This window comes from Papio anubis, chromosome 15, assembly GCF_008728515.1.
Source record: "Papio anubis isolate 15944 chromosome 15, Panubis1.0, whole genome shotgun sequence".
Lineage (NCBI taxonomy): Eukaryota > Metazoa > Chordata > Mammalia > Primates > Cercopithecidae > Papio > Papio anubis.
In genome coordinates this window covers 29,346,130-29,370,777 of record NC_044990.1, presented here as the reverse complement: position 1 = coordinate 29,370,777, position 24,648 = coordinate 29,346,130, and the positions used below count along the sequence as shown (strand labels likewise).

Below are 24,648 nucleotides of genomic sequence, written 5' to 3'. Positions count from 1 at the left end.
ACCTGGATGGAGACCCCTCAGCAGAATCTAGAGGAAGCATTGCTCTCCGAGTTCACTTATCTTATATTTTTTTCTACTATCCACCCGAACTCCTGAATCTGAAAGAAAAATTCTTAAGCTTACTCAAAAATGTTTAACCAAATCAATCTGCTGGGCTTTTCTAACTGCAAGTGATAAGCAATGAGGGAAATATATTGCTCTCATTGTTTTAAATATTCTTTCTCTTACCTTTCCTCTGCTCCACCTCAGCCATTCTACTTACATGGTTGACCTTTGAACAACATGGGTTTGAGTTGCTCAGATCTGCTTACTTACAGACTTTTTTCAGTAAAAGTTACACTGAGTGTGCTGCCTCTCCTGCCTCCCCTTCCACCTCTTCCAGCTCTGTCACCCCGAGACAGCAAGACCAACCCCTCCTCTGCCTCCTCCTCCACAGCCTATTCAACATGAGGACAAGGATAAAGACCTTTATGATGATCCACTTCCACTTAATGAATAGTAAATATATTTTCTCTTCCTTATGATTTTCTTAATAACATTTTTTTCTAGCTTAATCTATTGTAAGAATATGGTATATAACATATATAACATACTAAATATGTGTTAATTGAACTGTTTATGTTATCTGGAAGGCTTCTGCTCCTAGACTATTAGTTAAGTTTCAGGAAGTCCAAAGTTATAGAACACACATAACCCCATTAAAAAGTAGGCACAGGACATGAATAGACACTTTTTAAAAGAAGATGTACGCGCGGCCAACAAGCATATGAAAAAACGCTCAACATCACTAATCATTAAAGAAATGGAAATCAAAACCACAGTGAGATACCACCGCACAACAGTCAGAATGGTTATTATTAAAAAGTCAAAAAATATGAGGGCAAGGCTGCAGGGAAAAGAGAACACTTATACTCTGCTTACACACTGTATTATAAATTAGTTCAGCCACTGTGGAAAGCAGTTTGGTAATTTCTCAAAAAACTTAAAACAGAAGTACTAGCCAGCAATCTCATTATTAGGTAAATACCCAAAGGAATAGAAATATTTCTACCATAAAGACACATGCAAGCAAGTGATCATTGCAGCACTGTTCACAATAGCAAAGACCTGGGGTCAACCTAGGTGCCCATCAACAGTAGACTGAATAGGAAAAACGTGGTACATATATACCATGGAACACTACACAGCCATGAGAAAGAACAAGATCATGTCATTTGCAGCAACATGCATGGAGCTGGAGGTCACTATCCTAAGTGAACTAACAAAGGAACAGAAAACCAAATACTGTATGTTCTTTCTTATAAGTGGGAGCTAAGCACTGAGTACACATAGACATAAATAAGGGAATAACAAACATGTTAGCCTAATTGAGGGTGAAGGGTGGGAGGAGGGTGAGGATCTGAAAACTACCTATGGAGTACTATGCTTATTTTAATACCTTGGTGATTAAATAATTTGTGCACCAAACCCGTGAAACCAATGTACCTATGTAACAAACCTGCACATGTCCCTCTGAAACGAAAATAACAGACGAATAAATATATCTGATAGGATTCTGAAAAAAAAAAGTTATACAAAGATTTTCACCTGTGCAGGTGTGGGTGTCACTGCCCCAACCCTCACCCCTGTAAAGGGTCAACTGTATATTAAGGAGGGGAGACGGTGGTAAAGGAATACCTTTCAGTAGTATGATGTGCACATGAACAGGTGACATGATGACATAATTTTTATATTCCAGGCTTAGCATTTGAGAGAAATGTGTGCTATTTGTAAAGAAAAAAAATGTCAATGGACTCATGAACATCCTTAAAATGACTAAATTATCACAAATAAATCTGAGAAAACAAACACTTCTGTAATCTTTGCGGCAGGCAAAAGAAGAGCTGAGAAAGGCTGATGAAGTCAACGCTTGGTGGGTGCCTATGATACACTTTCCCAAATAACTTGACCCTTCCCCATGGAGATTTAGTCCTATTAACCTCACTGAAAAAAAAAAAAATAGGGATTTCCTGGGAAAATACTTTTAGGGAGTGTAGCATACTTTATGTCCTTCTTGGAGATCTATAATGTAAGTTCACTTATTAAAGCTTTTGAAAAGTTCTACAGTATAAAACCTATTAAACTTTGTTTAACCTTGTGTTTAGATTTTAAATTCTAGAACTCATTTGAGCATAGAGATCCCTTTTGCACATAAGACCTATTAACATCACATAGGCCCAATATTTCTTAGACCGTATCTAGGGAACTGCAATGTTAGTCTGTTATGTTTCTTGTCTTTAAAATAACTAGTTTCTTATCTGTAATTGGAAAAAGCTGCAGACACCCATCCCCGCCCCCACCAAAGCCCAATCTCATGTGATTCCTTTACAACCTAAGGACTAGCTTCTTCCTATCTCCTGATAGGTGTTCCTGCGGCCAGGGCTGGACCCAGAGGCCAAGAAGGTGACCCTGCCAGGTATGAACATCTGCAGCCTGAGGTACACTTCAAAATCTTGCTCTCAAAAAGTCAGGACTGCACCTGGGAGCTGTTAGAAATGCAAACTCTCAGGCATCACCCCAGATCTACTGAGAAAGAAATTTTATTTTCACCAGATTCCCAAGGTGACTTACATGCAGTCATCCAGCGCCCTCAGGGGAGAAGCAGGGAGAAGATGTCTCATTCTGGAAGATGGTGCAGGCTGCGGAGCCAGCTTGCCTGGCTTTGACACTGAGTTTCCTTGCAGAATAACCCGAAGTCACAGCAATGTGTGGCTCTGCACATCTTGAGGGTGTAGTGGGGATCAGTGTAGGGTCTGATAAAAGCCAGGAGAATAACTTGGAATCTCTTCAGGGAACTGAAAGAAGACTGGCCCAGGGAACTGAGACCAACAGACACAGGAACCCTGCAGGTATTCCCGACATGATTCCTTGGGAATCACAGGGAGCCCAGGCCTTGGGGGATGTAGCTTCTCATAAGAGTCAGGTGAGAATGATGGGAGCAGCCCTTCACAGGTGTGGCACCTCAAACCAGTTGGGTGTTAATGACCCCCACCTCCCAGGTGACCAACTCAGTGGCAAAGAAAATACTGTGATTGCATGCAAATGTGAAATCAGGCCTCATCCTGGATTACCTTCACATTCACTAAACAAATTAGTATTTGGTTGGAGCTTTTGTTAATTCTTCAATCCTCACCCACATATGCATGCACGCATGCTTACTAAAAACAGAGAAAAAAAATACCTAGAGCTCATACTTGTGAATATCACAAGATAATTTCTCAATCTCTGCATCTTCATACATTCAGAAACCTCCTTGCTCACACACACACACACGCACACATGTATGCAAGGGTGTACAGAACTTCTTTTTTGGGTAACACTTGGCACATATTAAGGACAAAAAAGTCATAGACCTCACAGGATTATAGTCATCAGCATAGCAATGATTCTGTAGCTTGGAGGAGGTGGCTCTTCATTCCATTGCCTGCTATGAGTTTTGTCTCATATTGCTGGGTACCTCTAGCAGATGTACGGTATGTGCAGTGCTTAGAACATTGCCAGAGAAACATATAAAATTGAGGATATAAATAATTTCACCTTCCCCATACCCCCACTTTCCTCTTGCCTCTTGCTGATAAGAAAAAGATTAACTGGATTAATTGGCATGTGTCATCCAATAACCTCAGTAAGTCTAGAAACATAAAATCTCCAGGCTGTTATGAGTGAAGCTGGTTCCATCTTCATTCCCTAAGGCCCAGGAAAGTAGGGGGCGTGGTCAAGGTCACAGCCCTAATTAGAAACTGCCACCTAGACTCATAGGTACTCAGCCCACCCCCGAGGTGCACCCAGGCCTGGAGAAGTAAAAGGCAGAGCCAGTGGGCTCTCAGAACGATGACACTCATACATGAAGACCTCCCGTGCGATCCACAAATTTCATTGCAGATGGGAAAACCTTTCAGAAAGTGTCTCAACCTATTTTTTTCAAACATTGTGAATTTTGGCAAAAACTTCTGTGATTTGAAAATGCAACATTTACCCTTAATTTAAACCCTTGTGTATTTTCAAGGGAAATTTAAGTTAAAAAAACATGTCTTTCTGGTTAAATGGAAGCCTGTGCTCCGTGAAAGGAGGAGGGGGGGAAGTCAGGTGGCTGTTGCAGGCTGGCTCTCAGGGGGATTTGGGTAGAAGCTGTTGAAGTTGGAGAAGTAAACTGTCAGCTGAGGAGGGGTGTGTAGGGGAGCTAGAAAAACAAAAAGGAATGGGCACGTTGCCCTGGGGGATGGTCAAAGAAGGCAAATCAACAAAGTACTGAGGTGGAGAGGCCTGGCTGGGGATCTCATGAGTCTAATAGCACCCAGAGGTTATCAAGGCCATGTTACTTAAGTGTCCTGAGGTCACAGGACAGGATTAGGGAAAGCAGTCATGTAGTTTGTTGACTATGATTTTCACCATTACTTCTCCAAGACACTGACAGGTCCCTCGACGGCAGGAATCACACTGCCTTGATCTTTGTATCCTTGAGGCCTGACATAATGCCTAGTTGCATACAAATGATGCTGTAAAAATGCTGCAAAAATAGATGATAAGTAAATGAAAAAAATAAGGTATTTCCAATCCAAACCACCAAAAACTAATTAAGTCTACACCAAGACCTTCATGATTAGGGTTCCTTGTTAGTAGTTGTAGAATACCTCTCAAACTGGTAAAATAATTGTTTGATTTATTGAAATAAAAAAAAATCCACTGGTTGATATAGTACAGAAAAATAAAATAAAATAGAAAAACTTTGTCAAACTCTGTTCAGTTTGTCAGATTAACCCAGCAGCTGAACCATGGCTCTAGGTGGACACAGCATCTCCTTCCCCTCCCATGCCCCTGCTCCTGATCACTACTTGATTTCCTGCCTTCTCTTTGTTAATTTTTAAACTGTACTAGCTCTTGATGAAAACATGAAATTATGCTACATGGGCTCACTTTTCATTCTGAATCTCATAGATAGCTAATTCCTTTGTAATCTTGTAGATAGCTATTTCCACAAGCCTTGGGGGTGCAGCAGCTGCTGTCTGGGCTCAGACCTGAGGCAGAGCTGGGCAGGAGCTCCATGCACGCAGAGCCTGTCTTGATTAAGGAAGGAAAAACCAAACCTCAGATCTTAAGCAGCACACAGCCTCTCATCCTCCTACAATCTGGCAAAGTGGTGCACAAGTGCATATCACTAAGGATCAAAGCAGGTTAGAACAGAAGGAGATTTTAGGAATTTCCTAATTTTGTCAATGAGGAAATCACAGTCCATGACCACTTGACTGGCTGGCAGAGATTGGGATCTGGATTCCCTTCTCTTTGGGTCAGTGGGCTTTCCTTTGCAGACACTTCACACCTGTGGCCAGTGGAGGCAAGGTAGCTCACTGCTGGCACCAGGCAGAGACTCAAGGACATTGCAAACGGGGAGCTGGGCATTGTGGTCAACTGACTTTGGCTTACATACATACAGTCAGGCCAGACCATGGGCTAATTGATATTAGTGCTGTTTGGAAAGTATTTCCACATCTTCTGGAAGACCTGTGGTAGGAAGGCCTTCTGCCCTTTGTTGTGAGATCATATAAATAGTTTGAGGCAATGTATGTTACAAGCAGAAATAATGTATGCCACTTTTAGACCGAAGCATTTAATTGCTGGTGTGGGACCCTCAGAGTCGCTTTCTTTTTGCTTTTATTGTGGCAACCAGTGACATTTGAAATGGTGGTTGCTCCCACAGTTTGGGCTCCTGAGTAATGCTGATGAGCAGAGCTCACCCTAATGCAATGGGCTGATAGCTTGAGTGAGTGAGGTATGTGCTATAAGATCTGGAGGGCATTTGTTACTGCAGCAACACCCAACATATCCTGGTTGACAGAATCTCCTCTATCATTTCCAAGGCAATTGACTCTTTCTCTGTGCCTCTCTTCCCTTTCGCTATCCCAACTTTCCCTCTAATTCACTTTCACCTTGTTCGGGGAGTCCTTTAATTTTTGTTGTTGTTGCTTTTTTTTTTTTTTTCCTGCCAGATTTCATCAGTAGGAAAAGAGGAAGAGGAGCTGTGATATTGCGTGCTTTCATCAACCCTCCACAGCATCTTTTTAATAATATCTGAGACTAACGAAAAGATCTCACTCTGATGTTGCCTTGGAGCCCCAGAGATAAAAGATGAAGTATGGTGTGCATTCACAAAAGAAAAAATGTAAGTTGATAATATAAGTTAATAACTAGAACACTGGTGGCAAAGAGATTCAGCCTTTGAGCATTATTTTGAAAAACAGTAAGACGAGAGTGATAGCAACTATCATCACGAACAAGGGGATTTCATTAGTTTTAGGTTAATTTGTTTAAAGGACTACATAATCTAAAGCTTTTTCTTCAATTAGTGATGGGCTACGTGCCATTCCAACTTTTATTATTAAATGTATTGACTCTCTGTACCTTGTAATTTAAAACATCTTTTTCTTTTAAAAATTTAATATTTTATAAACACAAGGGTAGTACATGCTCAGTGAATAAAACCTGGAAAACACAGAGAAACACAAAGAAAAAGTTCTAGAATTTGCTCTCCTTCTATGACCCAGAAATAACCATTCAGCATTTTGTTCATGATCTTGGAGACTTTCAACTATATAAGTATATATGAATATAAATTATATATATGTGTGTGTGTACATATATATTTTTTTATTTTTTATTGCTATAGACTGAACTATACTGCACCCCAGAAATATTCATAGGTGGAAGCCCTAAGCTCCAATGTGATGGAATCTGGAGATGGGGCCTTTGGGAGATAAATAGGTTTAGATGAGGTTTTGAGGGTAGGACTTTCACGATGTGATTAGTGCCCTTATAAAAAAAGACACCAGAGAGGTTTTTCTCCCTCTGCGTCCCCTCACGTGAGGACACAGCAAGAAGGTGACTGTCAATAAACCGGAAGAGGCGCTCAGCAGAACCCAACCACAGCCACACCCTGGTCTCAGACTTCAACCTCCAGAACCATGAAAAACAAATTTCCGTTGTTTAAGCCACCTCGTCTATGGTATTTAGTTATGGAAGTCTGAGATGACAAATACGTGTGTGTGTATGTGTACAATTATTGTTTAAAACTACTGAAGAATATTATGCAATGATAGCTAATAGATATAGAGGGCCACAATCTTTGTTGTTTTTTAAAACTAGGGGATGTTAATGTATATTGGGAAGAATATACATTAATTATCAAATAAAATCGATAGGCTAATTATCAAATACAATTGAAAGTCTAGTTACCAAATACAATTCTTCCTGCTAGGTTTCACTTCTTTAACAAGAATTATTAGAAATAGGTAATTTACTTGACTTAATATTTCCACTTGAAGAAATTTAATCTGTAAAACAGATGTATGCAATAAAATTTATATTAAAATGTTTATGAAACCTTTATTGCACTGAAAATTAGAAACATACTAATGTTCAGTATTAAGGAATTGCTTAAGAAAATTTGATACATTTATCAATACAATAGAATATTCCATAGCCTCTAAAGTTATTTTGCAAATGACTACAAGTAACACTGGAGAGATCTGAATAAGATCAATGGAATGCTATGATGTCAATATCCTGGTTGCCAGGTTGTACTGTGGGTTTTCAAAATGCTACTATTGGGAGAAATTAGGTAAAGGGTACACAGAATCTCTGTAGTATTTCCTACAACTACATGCAAATCTATAATCATCTCGAAATAAGTTTAATTTTTTAAATAATGAAAAAAAAATTGTGGGAATGGTTTATGAAAGACAATAGTACTTGAGGATGAATTCTTGTTCTGAAACTCTAAAGTAATAGATTAATGTTATGGTAGAGAATTCTGTGAAGGTAGCCAAGCACGTTGCTAAGTGTGCTTTAAATAGATAAAATTATATTCTGGAAAAGTAATTCCACTGCCTAACCCACTCTGCAATAGCGTATTTCTTGTTTTGTGAAATTTTTTTATTTAATGTAAATAAGCAGAAAAATAATACATAGAAAATGTAATTTGTTCATTTATTTACCAGAAATATAGTGGCAAGAATCTCCAAAAAAGGTATTATGGAACAATATTTATTGACTTGGGGATTTGTTAACAAAGTCAAAATACAGATTAGAAAAGAATATAGTGTAATAGAGAAGATGTTTATGGCTATCTGAGTGTTCCCACTGGTTCCTCCTCCTGGAAAAGCAGGTGAGCCCAGTCACGCTCTCACAACGAAACAGAAACACAGGAGCGCAGGCCTACCTCTGGGCTTAAAACCAGGACATCATCCCTTCCACCTTATTCTTTGGGCCAAAGCATGTCACATGGCAAGCTGAGAGTCAAGGATGGGGCAGGTCACTCCAGCCATGTTGGCAGGACACTGCAAGTTACCTGATAAAGGGCTTAATTCTAGAGATGAGTGAAGAAACGGGGTCATTCTCACAATCCACACAGCCCCATGTTCTTCTCTACTTGCTATCACCTTTCTCTGTGAAGGAAATGTAAATGGCCTTTACAGAAATGTTCTTCAAAAGGGTTGTCTGGCTTCTGGCATGTATTTGATGAATGAATGGAAAAAAAATGCTGGATATTATATTTTCAGCCTTTGGAGCCTGATATAAATCTCTTTAAAATTTGCATTTCTTTTCTAGTGATTTTGAAGGTATTATTCATACTTATTGGATGTTGTGTTGTTCCTGCTGTGAAATACTTTGCCTTCCACACTAGCTAGTACTTCCCATCCCTAGACTTTCTAGTGCTGTCTTGCAAGAGTTGGCTTGCTTCTCATTGGCATTTCCTTCACAGGTATTTGGCGGTCGAGTTTTCAGTTCTGTTGATCTTTTTACCTGTTCTCCATCTTTCAAAAATTTGACTTCCTTTGTCCGTTGTTTCTTCTTCTGTTTATAATTTAGTATTATTTTTATTCATTTTTTGCCATTTTGGTACTAACATAAATAATATAACCAAAAATAACACACATTTAAGTCATATATATTATGAATATTATTTCCCAGTTTATCACTTGCATTTTGTTTTTTTTTTTTCAGTGCTAGATGTATTAGTCAGGGTTCTCTAGAGGGACAGAATAAGATAGATGTATATATGAAGGGGAGTTTATTAAAGAGAATTGACTCACACGATCACAAGGTGAAATCTCACTATAGGCCGTCTGCAAGCTGAGGAGCAAGGAAGCCAGTCCCGGTCCCAAAACTCCAAAAGTAGGGAAGCTGACAGTGTATCCTTCAGTCTGTGGCCGAAAGCCCGTGAGCCTCCCGTGAGCCTCTGGCAAACCACTGGTCTAAGTCCAAGAGTCCGAAAGCTGAAGAACTTGGAGTCTGATGTTTGAGGGCAGGAAGCATCCAGGAGAGGAGAAAAGATGAAGGCTGTAAGACTCAGCAAGTCGTTTTCTCCCACCTTCTTCTGCCTGCTTTATTCTGGCCGCACTGGTAGCTGATTAGATGGTGCCCACTCACATTGCGGCTGGGTTGGCCTCTCCCAGTCCACTGACTCAAATGTTAATCTCCTTTGGCAACACCCTCAGACACACCGAGGAACAATACTTTACATCCTTCAATCCAATCAAGTTGACACTCAATATTAACCATCACACTGGGCTTTAATATATAAATATTCTGAATTCACATATAGCCAAATCTACGTTTTCTTTCCTTTAGGGCTCCTGCTTTTGACATTAAGTTACTTAGAAAGGGCTTCCCTTTCCTGATTTATACAATTATTTGCTCACCTTTTCTATAATTTTAGGGAGCTACTTTTCTTCATCTTAAAAATTTTATCATGTCAAATTAAGTATAGAGAGGATTGTGACCAGTTCTTATTCCTCTCTGTTAAGAAATAAGTGAGAAAGTGGTCCCACATGTCTACAGGACAAATTTAAGAGGAATATTAGGATAGAATTTAGTTTGAGAATTTGTTAATCTGCTAAGTAAATTAAATAGCTCCTCTCTATGAAAATAAAACAATAACAACCGCAAAACTGTCTAATAGTCTGGGATGGTATCTGTGTGTCTTTCACACCGGTTACATGTTGCAGTTTAGTGGTGCTCTCACATACATCATCACATTCCCAAAATGCAGGAGGCAAAGCACTAGATCTGGCTCACCTAAAGGATGTTTCAGCCTGATCTTGCCCTGATCTAGTCATTAGGCTTGCAAGAGCCCCATTTTTAAAGATCTTACAAAGTTTGACTGGCATATGAAGAAGGAAGGGAAGAAAGGAAAAAAGAAAACACACGGAAACATATTGGAGGTTGTATCTATGCCCCTTGACTCTCAGCTTGCCACATGATGTGCTTTGGCCCAAAGTAGAAGGCAATAGGGATGATGTCCTGGAGGTTGGCCCGGTCTCCTGTGTTTCTGTACTAATGTGAGAGCATGCCCAGGATCAGCTGCCAGCCCAGGAGGAGGAACCAACGAAACCACTGAGATAGCCATAAAAATATTATCTATTACACGATACTGGTTTATAATTTGCTTGTTTTTCAACTTTGTTAACAAATCCCCAAGTCAACAGATATTCTTTTACAATATTTGAATTGTGCCTACTGCACAAAGTGAGAACTAGAAGAATGTGATTTTCGGGTCAGCTTGTTTTAGCATGCTTCTCCAGGCTTGCCATCAGCTCCAAAGGAATGGAGAAACTGTAAAAGATACTCTAATTCAAATGATTATATTCAATTCATTCCATTTTTCTTGTAAAACTGTCGAAAGTCACATCTAATGTGAGCCAATTCTAACTTGCTAACTAAAGCACGTATTAATTCCTACTGACATTGAACCACAGCAGTATATTCACCTGGTTGTTGTAACACATGAAAATTCACAAACACGACTCAAGTCCAAGATGACCGCACCTAAACCTACACAGAGAAAAGAGATTTTAAAACAGTTGTTTCCTGTCTGTTCATGCTGGGATCCAAATACACATTCAAACATAACAGCTGCCACATTATTCTCCAAAAGTGTCAACACAGAGCTCAATATTTAAGCTAGTTTAGGTACCTATTAAAGTTACTCTATATGAGGAAGGAGTTTTTAAATTTTTTTAATTAATTGAAAACTTTACTAAAAATCTCCATGCTTAAATGCTCAAGAAGAATTTTCACCTCTGCCAACTAAAAGTTACTCATGGAGTTAAGACTTTGGTTCCATGTAAGTATATTTCCACTCTCAAAAATGTCGTCTGTTGTAACAGAATTCCTTAAATCACCAAAAACTTAACATAAAGTTGGCTTTATGTCTGGTTTACTATTTAGGCACTTTCCAGAAGAAATTACTCATGGTAATGGATTATAACCCGGCCCCTGCAATTAGAATGATGAGGGCCTTCTACATCGCAAGTGACAGTTACAAATGATTTTTCTTTATTTTATTATTCCCAAATTCAAAATAAAGAGTCACCTGCTGATTGCTGATGTCTACTGTTTCTCCAGTTTGTTTCCAAGTGGGACAGGTCTGAGTATTTCTAGGTGTGTAGGTTAATTCCTAGTGACTTTAACTGAATTGTTAATGGGAAGACCTCATTACAGAAACAGTAGGAAAACTCTTCCTATTTTATAATCCCCCTTGTTGACCTTAGTCCTTCTTCTTACCTTAGTCCTGAGAAATTTCACTCAGGTTAGCAATGGATTCTTGTTCATGTGCACAATTAGGGAAAGTCCTTGAGTTATTTTCTAACCAAACCAAAATCATATATGGAAAACTATATATACAAACTAAATGATTAAGTTTCTTTGCTTCTGTCTAGAATTACAGCAAATCTAATGGTCACACACATTATCTCACACTGATCAAAAGGACTTTAATGAATAAAAACGGGGAAATACTCCTGTTTAGCAAAAGGGAGTGTTTGATAGATGAAGCCTTTTAAATCAAGGGCCTATGGTGGGGAAAGCAATAAAAGCAACTCTTGGTTGTGAAACAGAATGACTGATTCAGAAAACAGACAATCCCATGAAGAAAAAATCCCAGGTTTTAAATGTCCTAGTTTGGCGCTCCATTCTGTTGGTACCTCACTAGTTAGTAGATTCCTTTTTCAGCCAATAGCCCCTCATTCTAATCACCAGAGGGGAATCTTCAGTCTTCACAGGACTTTATATTCAACCAGTTGCCAAGACTTAGAGCCTCCATCTTTGATCTTCTTTTTCTTCTATTTTCTTCTTTAAATTTCCATGGCTCCCAAATGGTTCCACTGTCTCAAAGCTTTTTCTTTGGAAATGTGTTTCCATGTTATGTTTTGGGCTGAATTTATGTATTAATTATTTATTCTCAAGGAAAAATCCAAAGTTGACCATTTCTCATTTCTGAGATAAAACAATTGCTATCTTTTCATCAGCAACATTTTGTTTTAAACCTGGAGCACACTGATAGATTTAAATTAGTGCTTCTCAAATTTCAGTATTCATAGAAATCACTTAGGGATCTTGTGAAACTAAAGATTCTGATTCTGTAGGTCTTTGGGGAGGGCCTGAGATTCTGCATTGGAAACAAGCTCCCATGTGATGCTGATGAGGCTGTTTAAGAACCACTTTGAGCAGCAAGATTTAACATTTTCCCATAGCTATGTCAATATTACCTATAGTGTCTTAGCATCAGTGGTGATTTCTGCATGTGATAGCTCGAGTTTTTGTTCCGTTTTCATTTTGCCTGTTTTGTAAATGTCATTATAGGTGCTTGCTTTATAACAGAATAGCAGAATTGATGCGACTACATTAAAACAGAAAGGGAGACATAGTGTCTGGCTGCCTTGGGCATTGCTGTTAGCAGAAATGGAAGTCTTTTAGGGGTCTTATTATTTAATAGCTATGCTATCAGATTCTCAGTCTTGGCATTAGGGCTAGGTGTTAGAACTTCTCATAAAGTGTTCTGATTTATGGACTCACTGCTCCTTACCATAAAATGAAGAGAAATCCTAAATTTGAAAAACAAAACAAAAAAACCCCACAGCCTAGCTAATGAGATTTCATGCTATTTGTTAACTAATAAGCATTTAATAGCATGAAGATCAGAATAACTCCAGTTTGCAAAATGTACTTACCATTTTGGAAACATCAGCAACTGAAAAGTGGGTTACATGAGATAATGACTGTAGTTGCCTTTCTCCAGACCTGTTCTGTTTCCTTGCCCTCTCTGGCCTCTTTCTGGCTCCATTTACCTTTTCCACTAGTTTACCAGATGATTCATCAACTTTCTGGCATTTTCCACTTACCATCTGTGTCCAACATCCTGGTAAAATCCAATAAACTTTCTAATATCCAGCATCCCATTAACTATATCCTTGTATATAGCAGATTCACTGGGAGTGGATAGTCATATCATGGCCTCAAGGCAAAGGGCTCTACCACTTTTTGAATACCTACTATGTGCCAAGTTCTGTGTTGGTTGCATCAATTAAATCATCTCACTTAAACCTAAAGTATTAAAGATCCTAAAGAGCCATTTTACAGGAAGATTAGATTATTTTCAATTTATTATTCAGAATAGATATATCTTTTTTCTTTAACTTCTCAAATAGTTATTGAATTGTATTGGTTTAAATGAAATGCATAATGTGTTTATATAGTATTAATTCAAGAGATACAAAAGGAAATTGAGTGAAAAATGAGTCTGCCTCTTTCCCATCACTCTCATCATGTCTCTACCTAGAAGCAATTATTGTCAACAGTTTTTGATGTGTCTTTCAAAAAATAGGCCATTAAGCATGGTGTACTAGATCTCTTTAAAAGTTTACAACCTGTTACAGAATATATATAAATGTTCAATTACTCGTAATACCTTATTATACAGATTACAACTTAGAAATATATTTTCACGACCATTATGTCATTTGATTCTCCCTACAATCCTATGAACAAGGCAGGGCAGACATTGTTGTTACCACCTTACACATGAAGAAACTGATGCTCAAAAATGTAAAATGATCTGCCCATGTGTATATAGTTAGTGAGAGATCCAGTTCTAGAACAATAACTAGTCTAATGCTCTTTCCATGACATCACGGAAAAGGTAGCCCAAGGATTAGAGATCAAAAAACATTAGCCTTCCTTGATCTCTCAAAGTACTCTTTCTGTATAGTGTCAATTATCAGAGAATTTACTATGTTCAATATGGTACCAAGAGGGCATTATTCCATGTAAATAATATATCATATAAAAACTCAATATTCTGGCTTTGCAATTGTGGTCATTAAGCTGTAACCAAACATTTCAATGAAACAAGGGCTTGAGTTCCTGTTAATGGAGATGTTTGGCCCTTCTCTTGAGATAGCCCTTGGTAATCAGAACCTACACGTTGCTAGAGAAGGGTTGGGGAATTTGTGAATCTGATCTATTAAACAAAAAAGACCAAGCAGGAAGCAATTCTATTCTTTCTTAGAGCTGCCCAATGAACTTGTTTCCTTATTTGGCGACAAAATCCGAGGTGATCTAAAATTTATGCCACCTTTCAGTTACTAACAAATACTTTGTGTTTTGAGATCTTGAAGGTCCAGTTCAGTCTAAAATCAAAGCTTCAATTGCTCACCCAACTCAAAGCTTCCTGTGTCCCCAGCCCAGACCTGCCTAGGCAGGGTATAGAGGGGAAGCAATACATGGCCAGGTGGCAGGGAGCTGCAGGGTAGCAGCAAGGTGTGCCAGGGCATGACAGCCAACCTTGCCTTTCTGCTGTTCTTCTTTGACTCTTCTGCTGCCTTTGGGTCCTCCCACTTCGGAACAGCAGTAGGGAAGAAAGGCAAGGTTGTGATTTGGTAGCGTTATCCGGTGTAAACGTTGTCTGAAGGCCGATGCTTTTCTCAAGGGGCATCTTCAGAGTTCTTCTGAAACACCGCCACTAGGGAACTGCCACTGCAGCTTCCTAACACACGTGTCTCCTCCAGCTATGACTTCCCTCCTCCATCTCTGACTTCTTCCTGCGGGGGTTCCTTGCGTCTCCTGGCGGTTCCTCCTTTTGAGTGGAGTCCCATTCTCGGCTGACAGCCCAGCTCCATTCTCCGAGTCCTCCGGGGCAACATCCCCTTTGCCATGCCATCGGCATGGAAGTGCGACTCCTCCAGCTCTCGCCCCCTTTCTCCTTTAGCTGCCACCGGCTGCTCTGTCTAGCTTCTCACCTTCTGGCTTTTCAGGTACTAATCTCTATGTGGTAGGCTGAATAAGGCCCCCACCAAAGATGTCCTTGCCCTAATCCCCAGAACCTGTGAATAGCTTACATTACACGGCAACAGGGACTTTGCAGATGTGGTTTAAGGTAACAGATTTTTAGATGAGGGGATTATCCTGGATTATCGGGTAGGCTCAAAATAATTACATGAGCCTTTAAAAGCAGAGAACATTTCCCGACTGAAGTCAGAGAGACGTGGCCTCGTGAGAAGGATTCCACACACTCTCGCTGGCTCTGAGATGTAGGCGCCTTTGTGCAAGAATCAGAGAGAGGCTGCAAGGAGCCAATGGCAGTCCCTGCCGACAGCCCGCAGGGAAGCAGGGAAGCAGGGAAGCAGGGAAGCAGGGACCTCAGTCTAGCAGGCAAATTGAACTGAATTCCGCCAACGACTTGCAGAAGTCTGAAAACAGATGCTCCGTTAGAGCCTCTAGGAGGGAGTGCAGCCTGGCCAACACCTTGATTTCAGCCCTGTGAGGCTTGAAGCCCAGACACCAGCCGTGCCCACTGGACTTCAGACCTAGAGAACTGTGAGGTATAAGCTGTTAAATGTGTGCTAATTTGCTTCAGCAGCAATAGACACTAATACATTCTATGTTTCCCGAAGCCTAAGGGTCCTAGGTCAGCTCTGCAAGCGATTCGCTGGCCCCCTCTTATTTGTGTAAGATGAGGGGAAAACACATGAGAAGGGAGGAGGAAGCATTTTAGCAGCCTGAAAGCTCTGTCTGATAAAATCCTTGCCCTCCTCGTTAATTTACAAGTCTCCCCTTATATAGCTAAGATTTGAGCAATGGTTTCAGGGTTATTGGACCCTTTTTTGGGTCACTCCTTAGCAGATGACATCTTTTTTTTTTTTTTTTTTGAGACGGAGTCTCGCTGTGTCGCCCAGGCTGGAGTGCGGTGGCATGATCTCGGCTCACTGCAAGCTCTGCCTCTGGGGTTCATGCCATTCTCCTGCCTCAGCCTCCCAAGTAGCTGTGACTACAGGTGCCCGCCACCATGCCTGGCTAATTTTTTTGTATGTTTTTAGTAGAGACGGGGTTTCACTGTGTTAGCCAGGATGGTCTTGATCTCCTGACCTCGTGATCCGCCTGTCTCGGCCTCCCAAAGTGCTGGGATTACAGGGATTACAGGCATGAGCCACCGCGCCCGGCCATAGATGAGCATTTTTAACAACATTTTTTTTCTCAGTTCAAAGATGTCAGCTAGCACTGAGACAAGAGGAAAGGTCTCATTTTAATATCCTGTTACATAAACGTACTCACAGAATGGCTTTTCCTTTTAGGTTTAACATTCTAACGATATGCTGGATTGATTAGGGTTGCTTGGAAAAAGCTGGGTGAGAGGAGTTGAGATCTCAGAAAGAGAATTCACCACTAGGGTGGGAAGGAAGACAGGTCAGAAAATAGCCACGTTGCCCAGGACCTGAATTAATGTGGATGAAACAACGCTTCTAGCCCTAGACCTCAGGCATGGTGGGATCCGAGGCAGAGGTGAGAAGGGAGTTTGTGTTCAGTGGCTCACCAGTAAGCAGGACTCTTATGCCTTCCTACAATGATCCTGCAAGAATGGAATAAACTGAGACTACGTAGCTTGAGTATGTGCAATAGTTGACCACTTCCTCTCTGCGTTTTGTGATTTCACAGCTTGAGTTTCCAACAGAGCATGGGAGTGAGAGGAGTCAGGGGCAGAGCAGCAGTTCTGTGACAGAGCCCGCCATCTTCATGAGGGTGGGGCAAGGCCCTACTTCCTGGTCCTGGAGGCCACATGCGGGCAGAGTCTGGGTCGTTTTCACATCTGCAGGATGATGTGTCTGAGGAAGAAGGCAGGCGGGAGGCAACTTCCTTACAGTCTCCATTCCATGTTGCTGCCTTTAATGAGCTTTTAGGAGCCATGATTTCATAGCCTAGTTTATTTCATGATCAAGCCCAGCTTCCTCTGTTAGGCCAATCAGTATGTATTAACTGAATGCCTACTGTATGAAGGTTTATGACTCTAGGAACAAACATGTCCATGATGCTGTTGCTGTTTAGGAATTGTCAGATCATGGATAGAATCCCTTTCCTGTCAAGAGCTCACTTTTTCCATAGAGTGAAGGGCAGCTGTAAGATTATTTCTAGAATTCTATTTTCCTTCCCTTCTCATTTCAGGAAGAAAAAGATGAATATAAAGTATAGAGAAAAAGATTAATATCAAGTATAAAGGTAGCTATAGAAAAGTCTTCTTCCTGGGTTGTTTGAGCTCAAAATTAGGGCCCTTCTATGCATATTTTGTGTTTCTCATGTAATTATCTATAATGGGTAGCCAAGAAATGTGTGTTAGCCCATATCTCCAGGACCTAATGCCATTCCTAAAATGTAATATAGTGCTCAGTAAATATTTGTTGAATCAATGAATATAAAAATGCAAAGCAAGCATTTGAGATATGCTACATTTCTTTCAGCTTCAACTCCTGGCTAATGAGTGAAGAAGGTCACTGTAGGAGTGTGAGGACCATCAGGAGCTTCATATTTCAATAACCAGCGCCAAATTCTGAATGCCAGATGGGATGAGATGCGATGTTAAACCGCTTCTTATTACCACGTTGTTGGCCTCCATTGCCTCCATATTGTTCTCCAATTGCATGGTCTCTGTGGATCTCTGACTTCTTATTACCTCTGATTGGAATGCGCCACAAATCATCCTGCTTTCTTTATCCTCTCTCACCTCCAAGTAATCCTGTCATCTTGCTCCAGTTAGAGCCGCTTCCATCAAGAAGATCATGACAAACTCTCTCCCTATGCCTGTTTGCTCTTCAGGAAAATTATCCCCTGGAAAACTGGATGTTATAGTTGCTTTTCAGAATGTATTGTCTGAATTTCTTCTGTCTTCCAACATTCCCCCAAGCCAGTTACCTTTGCATTGAAGTAGAATTCAAAAGAAGATAGAGGTTCTGAATTTCTTCCTTTGACCAGATGGAAGTCGTTACATCAGAATGCTGATGACTGCAAAATCTTGGACATATTGTTTTCACAATTAGGAAATGGCAAACACAAAGTTCTTCAGTGCAAAGCCAGCATGCGAGTTCAGCTTCCATTTGCTGCTATAAATTTTGTTCTTGTTGCTGCCAGTAAACACCAACTGTTCAAGTGAAATAGTAAATCCAAATGTGCCTGTTGGATGAGAGTAAAAAAATTATATGCTGCATAAATGCTGATGTGAAAGGATTTTTCAACACACTAAACCAGGGTAGGAGAAGGAACTGAGAAAGTTGAACTGAATGCAGCTCTCACTAAAAACTTCTTGGTAAAAGCACTACAAAGCCTCTTGATAGAATGTTGATTCAACATACTGTTTAATCCTCAAGGAAAAAAACAAACGCAGATTTGGGATATCAGCCTTAGGATATCTGCCGAAAGTCCTACTTTGAGCACTCATCAGGGTTACCAAAGAAGGCATACACAGATTGTTACAAATCGGAGCAAAGAAAAATCCCGAAGTTCACTGAAAGCTGATGTGGGCACTTGGCCCAGAAGTTGTTTGCTAATGATCAGTCTAACAACTGAAAGTCAAAGTCAGTAGTAGCTAGTACCATGTGCAACAGGATTTAGGAAGTTTTGATCTCACAAATTTACTGTAAGGCTAAGAATCAATGAATGTTTGTACTCAGGTCTCCCTACAGTTAAATTTAATTTGTAACTGGAATTACGATTCAAAGAGATAATTTCATAAATGGTCCCTGAAATTTAATTTTGGATTACCTAAGTTTACAATGGGTTTCTCTTCTCCTTTCCCCCATCATTTTTCTTATGCTGAAAAAATCAAACAAACGAAAAGAACAAAACCTGTGTGACCTTGGAGCTGGCTGCCCTGAGTCCCAGGCTCTGATTTGATTCTGATGCTCCGGAGCCTGCTTTCTCATGTGGGTAGTAATGCCTACCCTGCTGGGTCATTGTGAGGGTTAAACAAGGTAATACATGTTAAATGCCTGGCACAGCCCTTGCACATAAAAGGTCCTTAATAATATTAATTCCCCTTCCAGATTAGACTTTGCAAACAAATGCTTGAAAAACAGAACATTCACGTAGACTGGATTCTCTAGCGTGATGAGGCGCCAAGCCAAGAACCATGCAGTAAAGATCTTCCAAACCAAAGTATTTCAGCATCTGAGAATGGCTGGGGCTTATCTTCATGGCTAAAATAAGCATTTTAATATAAAGCAGGCTTTTTTCTTCTTCATTTTCTTATGGAAAGGAAAGCATTTTCAGAATAATGGTTAAAATCTGTCCTTTGTAGATCTGAAAATGTGAGCAAGTTTCATACTGAAGTCAAGATCTACTGAAAGTGTTAGATGAATATATAAGGACCAGACGCTGCTGTCAAAAATAAAACAGATGCTGGTGTCTTGAATGCCTCCATGTGCCAAAGCTGAGTTCTTTGACTTATTTTTGTCATTGAATTAATTGATGTATCTGGTTTAATTGGCCAAATTGTTTTTGCTTAAATGTCCGCATTTTCAGTGTTATACTGATACAGTCAATATTTTTGAGGGTGCAGAAAATACCAATATTGGCAAATATATGTGTTCAGAAGAAGAAAAATTGTTCATTTCCACATCTCAGATTTATGGCAATTTAAAAATATATAGTAAAGTGTTGGTTTCTCCTTATGGTTACATCTGAATGTGTATAAATTATCAGAGTCTGTGTGCATGTATTTCCATAGAAAATAATACCAGCAGAGACACAGCCAAGCCAAGCTGAACCTTGCTGAGTGGATTTGAAGAAACACAGGCCAACTCAGAGCAAGACAAACCCAAGAGATAGGAAGTCTAAAATAGTAATAATCAGCCTTTGAAACATTTTCCCTTGGAAAAGGCATCTCAGTCCCATCCTATATTAACAGACCAGAAGAGACACACATGTGTTCTACATACGACACAGAATGTAAAACCAAAAGGCTCATTCTGAATGCCCAGTCCAGCTTTGAATTGAAACCTTCATGAAAAAGTAGTGCTTTTGATTCAAAGGAGCTCAGGTTTGAAAGAGAGATGTGAAGCCTAACATCCCGTCTATCTGATGGCTGGTCTTCCTTTACACAGCTCTGGCAAAGATGTCAACCAATTGATACTTGAACATCTATAGAAATGAGCAACTCATGCCCCACAGCAGACCACTCTGCCTTTGAATAATATTAAATAGAAAATGTGCTCTTATTTTGGACCAAGGCCTATTTCTCTGTAACCGCCACTTACGGGTTCTATTTCTATCACTAAGGGTTCCAGCCAGGCAGAATTCCATTTCCAGTGGCAATTAGTCTTACAAACATTAAGGCAAAGCTCACAAATTAGCCCACATAGTATTTTAGATAATTGTAAATTAGCTACTGACATTTGAAAATTAGAAAACTACCCATAGAAATTTGTATTTTCAACTAATTGTTGATTCTCTGAAAGCAACGGGCCACTTTCCCAAATAGTAAAACTAGTACCCCCTTATCCACAGTTTCACTTTCTGCAGTTTGAGCCACCTGTGGGTCAACCATAGTCTGAAAATATTAAGTGGAAAATGCCAGAAATAAACAATGTATACGTTTTAATTGCACGCTGTTCTGGGTAGCGTAATGAAATCTCTGAGTCCCACTCTGTGTTGCCTGGGATGTGAATCACCCCTTTGTTCAGCATAGATGCTACCTGCCCATTGGTTACTTAGTAGCTGTTTCAGTTATTAGATGGAAAAAAAGCCATAGTATATATAGAGTTCTGTATTATCCATGGTTTCAGGCATCCACTGGGAGGGGAGTGTCTCAGAACATATCTCTCTAGATAAAGGGATACTACTGTACTTGGCTGAGCTGAGTAGCAACTGCCACTTTTAGACAGGGTATGTACTGGCCTTTTTGCCACACTCCCTGTTACCTTGCACTGAGCCTGCTTTCCTCATTTTCTGATACTTAGCTGGCCTCTGAGACATTTGCCTTTCTAGTTCTTATTGAGTCCTCTCTAAGGCTTCTTTGCTTCAGGAGATTTACCCTCACTTCCTCACTCTTCCCCTCTGCAAGACAAACCTCATGCATGCCTGAAGCCTAGATCTGCTGAATGACACGACACCTAGAAAACTGACAACTGATTCATCCAGTCTCACAATCAATCCTCAGAAATGTGCTGGGGTAAATATATAGCTATAGACCTTAGAATCATTTTAGATAGCATAAGGGTGGGACGTGGAGGTTGTAAAAAGCCTGTGCACATGGAACAGAGTAGCTTCTCATGCCTGCTAAAGGCCTAATTCCAGATCGTTGTTATTATTTGCTGTAAATCCTCACGAGCGCTCAAATCAGTACCTACAACCAAGAGCATGCTATGAGGTTTTCTGCTCTGTTTAGTTGCTTCTGTGATGTTTAATGCCTTCGGTATTAAAGAAAATCTCACTCAGCCAGTGTCTGTTGGTGACTTACTATCAGTTGTATCATAGTCCTCCATATTCTGGAAAGGTGAAGAGTTCCTGATTTTGAATCCAAGCTGAATGACCTTGGAGAAATTGCTTAACACCTCTGAGCCTCAGATTCTCCATCTGGAAAATGAGGATAGTGATAGTTAAGCCCTATTACTATTCTCATGGTGTGAGAAATACATGAGATACACATATAGCGCATAGAGCCACCCTTGGTTCATAGTAATCACTCAATAAGTGTTAACTATTAATTGGTATCCATATATAATTCCTGCACATTGTAGCAGACCACTCCCACAGTGCCTCAGCCTTTCCCACATCTGGGCATACAGGATCAACTTCTGAGTGCCAGCACTTGTGAGTCTTGCCTGAAAGTTTTCTCCTACGCCCAGTTTTTTCAGTCCCTATACACTGTGGCAGGCTGGAAATGTGGGGGAGTTAATAGCCCTCCTGTCTTCCCCCGGAAGTTGCCTCTACCAATGACAGATGGGAGCTGATAAACGAATGCCCCAGCTTCCTCGCCCCTCAGAAGAGATAACTCAGGAATGGGCACCACTTGGTCTTCCAGAGTTCCCCTTAGTGCATTTTGCTCCAGTCGCCCATGGTTGCCAAAGCTCATTTGATAATGTGCCCTTTATAGACAGCCTTGCTGTCTCCTTTCTCCATGCTGTTACTGACATTTCCTGGGGTCAATTACGCAATAAACCACTTACACTCAAAAACTGAGCTCAGCATCTGCTTCTGGTAGAACACAAGCTAAGACAATTGGTACCAGAAGTAATCCTAGGAAGCAGATCCTTGGGATACAGTCTGGAGCTACATCACTTGCTTGACAAGTAGCAATAAGCAAATCCCATTGCTGGTGGTAAGTGGTGTGGTGGCAAGCCCCAACTTAATGTGGCATTGAGGATAGATTTGGATGGGATATAAGTGGCAGGTAATTATCCTGTGTACTGTAGTATTCGCGATGGATCTGGATGGGATATTGGTGGATTGTCTTCTGTAATACCACTAGCATTTGAAAGATATTTGAGCACTCATAGAGGATCTGATTAGCTTTTCAGGATCCCACCTAACATTTCCTGGACCAACAGACTTGCTTCTCAGGGAAGGAAGCATTATAATTGACACACAGCTATGGTATTCACTGGTCCTACTCTATACTATATCACCCTAGAGGTAGTCTGGTAGAAAATTTGAATGGTGTTTTAAAGGTACAACTGGAGTTCCAGCCTGAGGATGTCACTTGCAGGGTTTGGGTGGTGTCATTCAAAATGTGGCATATTGTCTAGATCAACGTTGTTGAGGGTACAATGCCCCCAGCAGCAAGAACTCATGGGTTTAGGAAACGAGGGGTAAGAGGAGGAGTGGCTCCTGACACCATGATCTACTTGGGGAATTTGTCCCCCCACCCCCTCCCCAGTGTTAAGGTCTGCTGGACCAGAGATTATGGTTTCTCACTGGGAAATGGGGAGCTCTTCTGCCAGCAGCCACAGGAAGTACTATATTAGCCCTAAAGTGATGGCTGCCATGTAGTTATTTCGGGTTCCTCATGCCTGTAGAGCAACAGGCAAAAAAAGAAGTTACCTGATTATCAGGAAGAGATAGAGTCGCTGATATATTACAGAGGCTGATTCTTAAGGGGATTTGTTGGCATGTCTCTAGGTGTTTTCTTTCCTGGTAGTAACCAAATGTGCAGCTACAGAAACTATGGACTAATAGAGATGAAGTAACTCAGAGGTCTCAGACCCTTCAGACTTTAAGGTCTGGGGTCATAAATATTAATTATGACCTAGGAACCAGCTTCTGTGTAGGGACTGTACCCTGGCCCACTAACCTTTCTGCAGTAATTATTTTCCTTTTTTTTTTTGAAATGGAGTCTTGCTCTGGCACAATCTCGGCTCACTGCAACTTCTGCCTCCTGGGTTCAAGTGATTCTCCTGCCTTAGTCTCCGAAGTAGCTGGGACTACAGGCGTGCACCACCATGCCCAACTAATTTTTGTATTTTTAATAGAGATGGGGTTTCAGCATGTTAGCCAGGCTGATCTTGAACTCCTGACCTCAGGCAATCCGCCAGCCTTGGCCTCCCAAAGTGCTGGGATTACAGGCATGAGTCACCGTGCCCAACCTATTTTCCTTTTTAAAAGTATTGACAGTCACCCCTACTAAGAATCGGTGACAAGACAGATTGAAATTAAGAGGGATGTAAGTATGAGAACGAACTCACCAGGGACTGTGGCAGATGCTATCAGTGCTTTATTCACATCCCTTCAGTTCCTACTGGCCCAACTTCCAGCACCTTCCAGAATGTACCACCTTCCAGTCCTAAGGCACTGCCAGAGAGAAACCATAAATATATCATAGTTTTCCCTTTTGCTTACCCTGAGCTCTGGCTGCTATAGTGAAAAATTATCTAGAAGTCATAAACTCAAGTGCTTACTATCCAAACTACGCCAACAACTTGAGTGAAGTCCATGGACTCAGATGTAAACCCCGGGTAATGGTCAAAACTGGCTTCTCCAATGGCTCCAGCCCAGTAGACACTCAGCCAATACTGCTACAGGAATGATCCAGCCTTCTGATTGCTTTAATATTTCCAGCAACAACCTGACGACAGCCCTTCACACTCTTGGAGGGGACAGCAGGAAGCTGAATGTCATTGATTAAAGGAAAATACAACCAGGTGAGGTGGCTCAGGCCTGTAATCCCAGCACTTTGGGAGGTCGAGGTGGGAGGATCACTTAAGCCCAGGAGTTTGAGACTAGCCTAGGCAATATAGCGAGACCTTATCTCTACAAAAATTTAAAAAATAAATAAATAAATAACTGGGCATGTTGATGCATGTCTGTAGTCTCAGCTACTCACGAGGCTCAGGTGGGAGGATTGCTTGAGCCCAGGACGTCGAGGCTGCAGTGAGCCATGATCATGCCATTGCACTCCAGTGTGGGTAACAGAGTGAGACCCTATGTCAGAAAAAAGAAAGAAAGAAAAAGAAAGAAAGAAAGAAAGAAAGAAAGAAAGAAAGAAAGAAAGAAAGAAAGAAAGAAAGAAAGAAAGGA

At 40.6% G+C, this 24,648-nt stretch overlaps 1 protein-coding gene and 1 long non-coding RNA gene across 5 annotated transcripts in view; both read right to left on the bottom strand.

Annotated features, from left to right (window-relative positions):
- Positions 1-24,648, bottom strand: part of RNASEH2B (ribonuclease H2 subunit B) — a 302,074-nt gene that overhangs the window by 220,811 nt on the left and 56,615 nt on the right. The gene's annotated exons all lie outside the window — the stretch shown is intronic.
- LOC116270579 lies at positions 9,153-24,325 on the bottom strand. 3 transcript variants are annotated; one of them, XR_004178706.1, is made up of 4 exons: positions 23,817-24,322; positions 21,593-21,708; positions 18,052-18,309; positions 9,153-10,866 (listed from the first exon to the last, which is right to left on the bottom strand). It is a non-coding gene; the product is annotated as an uncharacterized LOC116270579 (long non-coding RNA). The 3 variants fall into 3 exon arrangements; XR_004178707.1 differs by lacking the exon at positions 9,153-10,866 and having other exon boundaries at positions 16,359-18,309; positions 23,817-23,922; positions 24,030-24,325; XR_004178705.1 differs by lacking the exon at positions 9,153-10,866 and having other exon boundaries at positions 16,359-18,309; positions 23,817-24,318.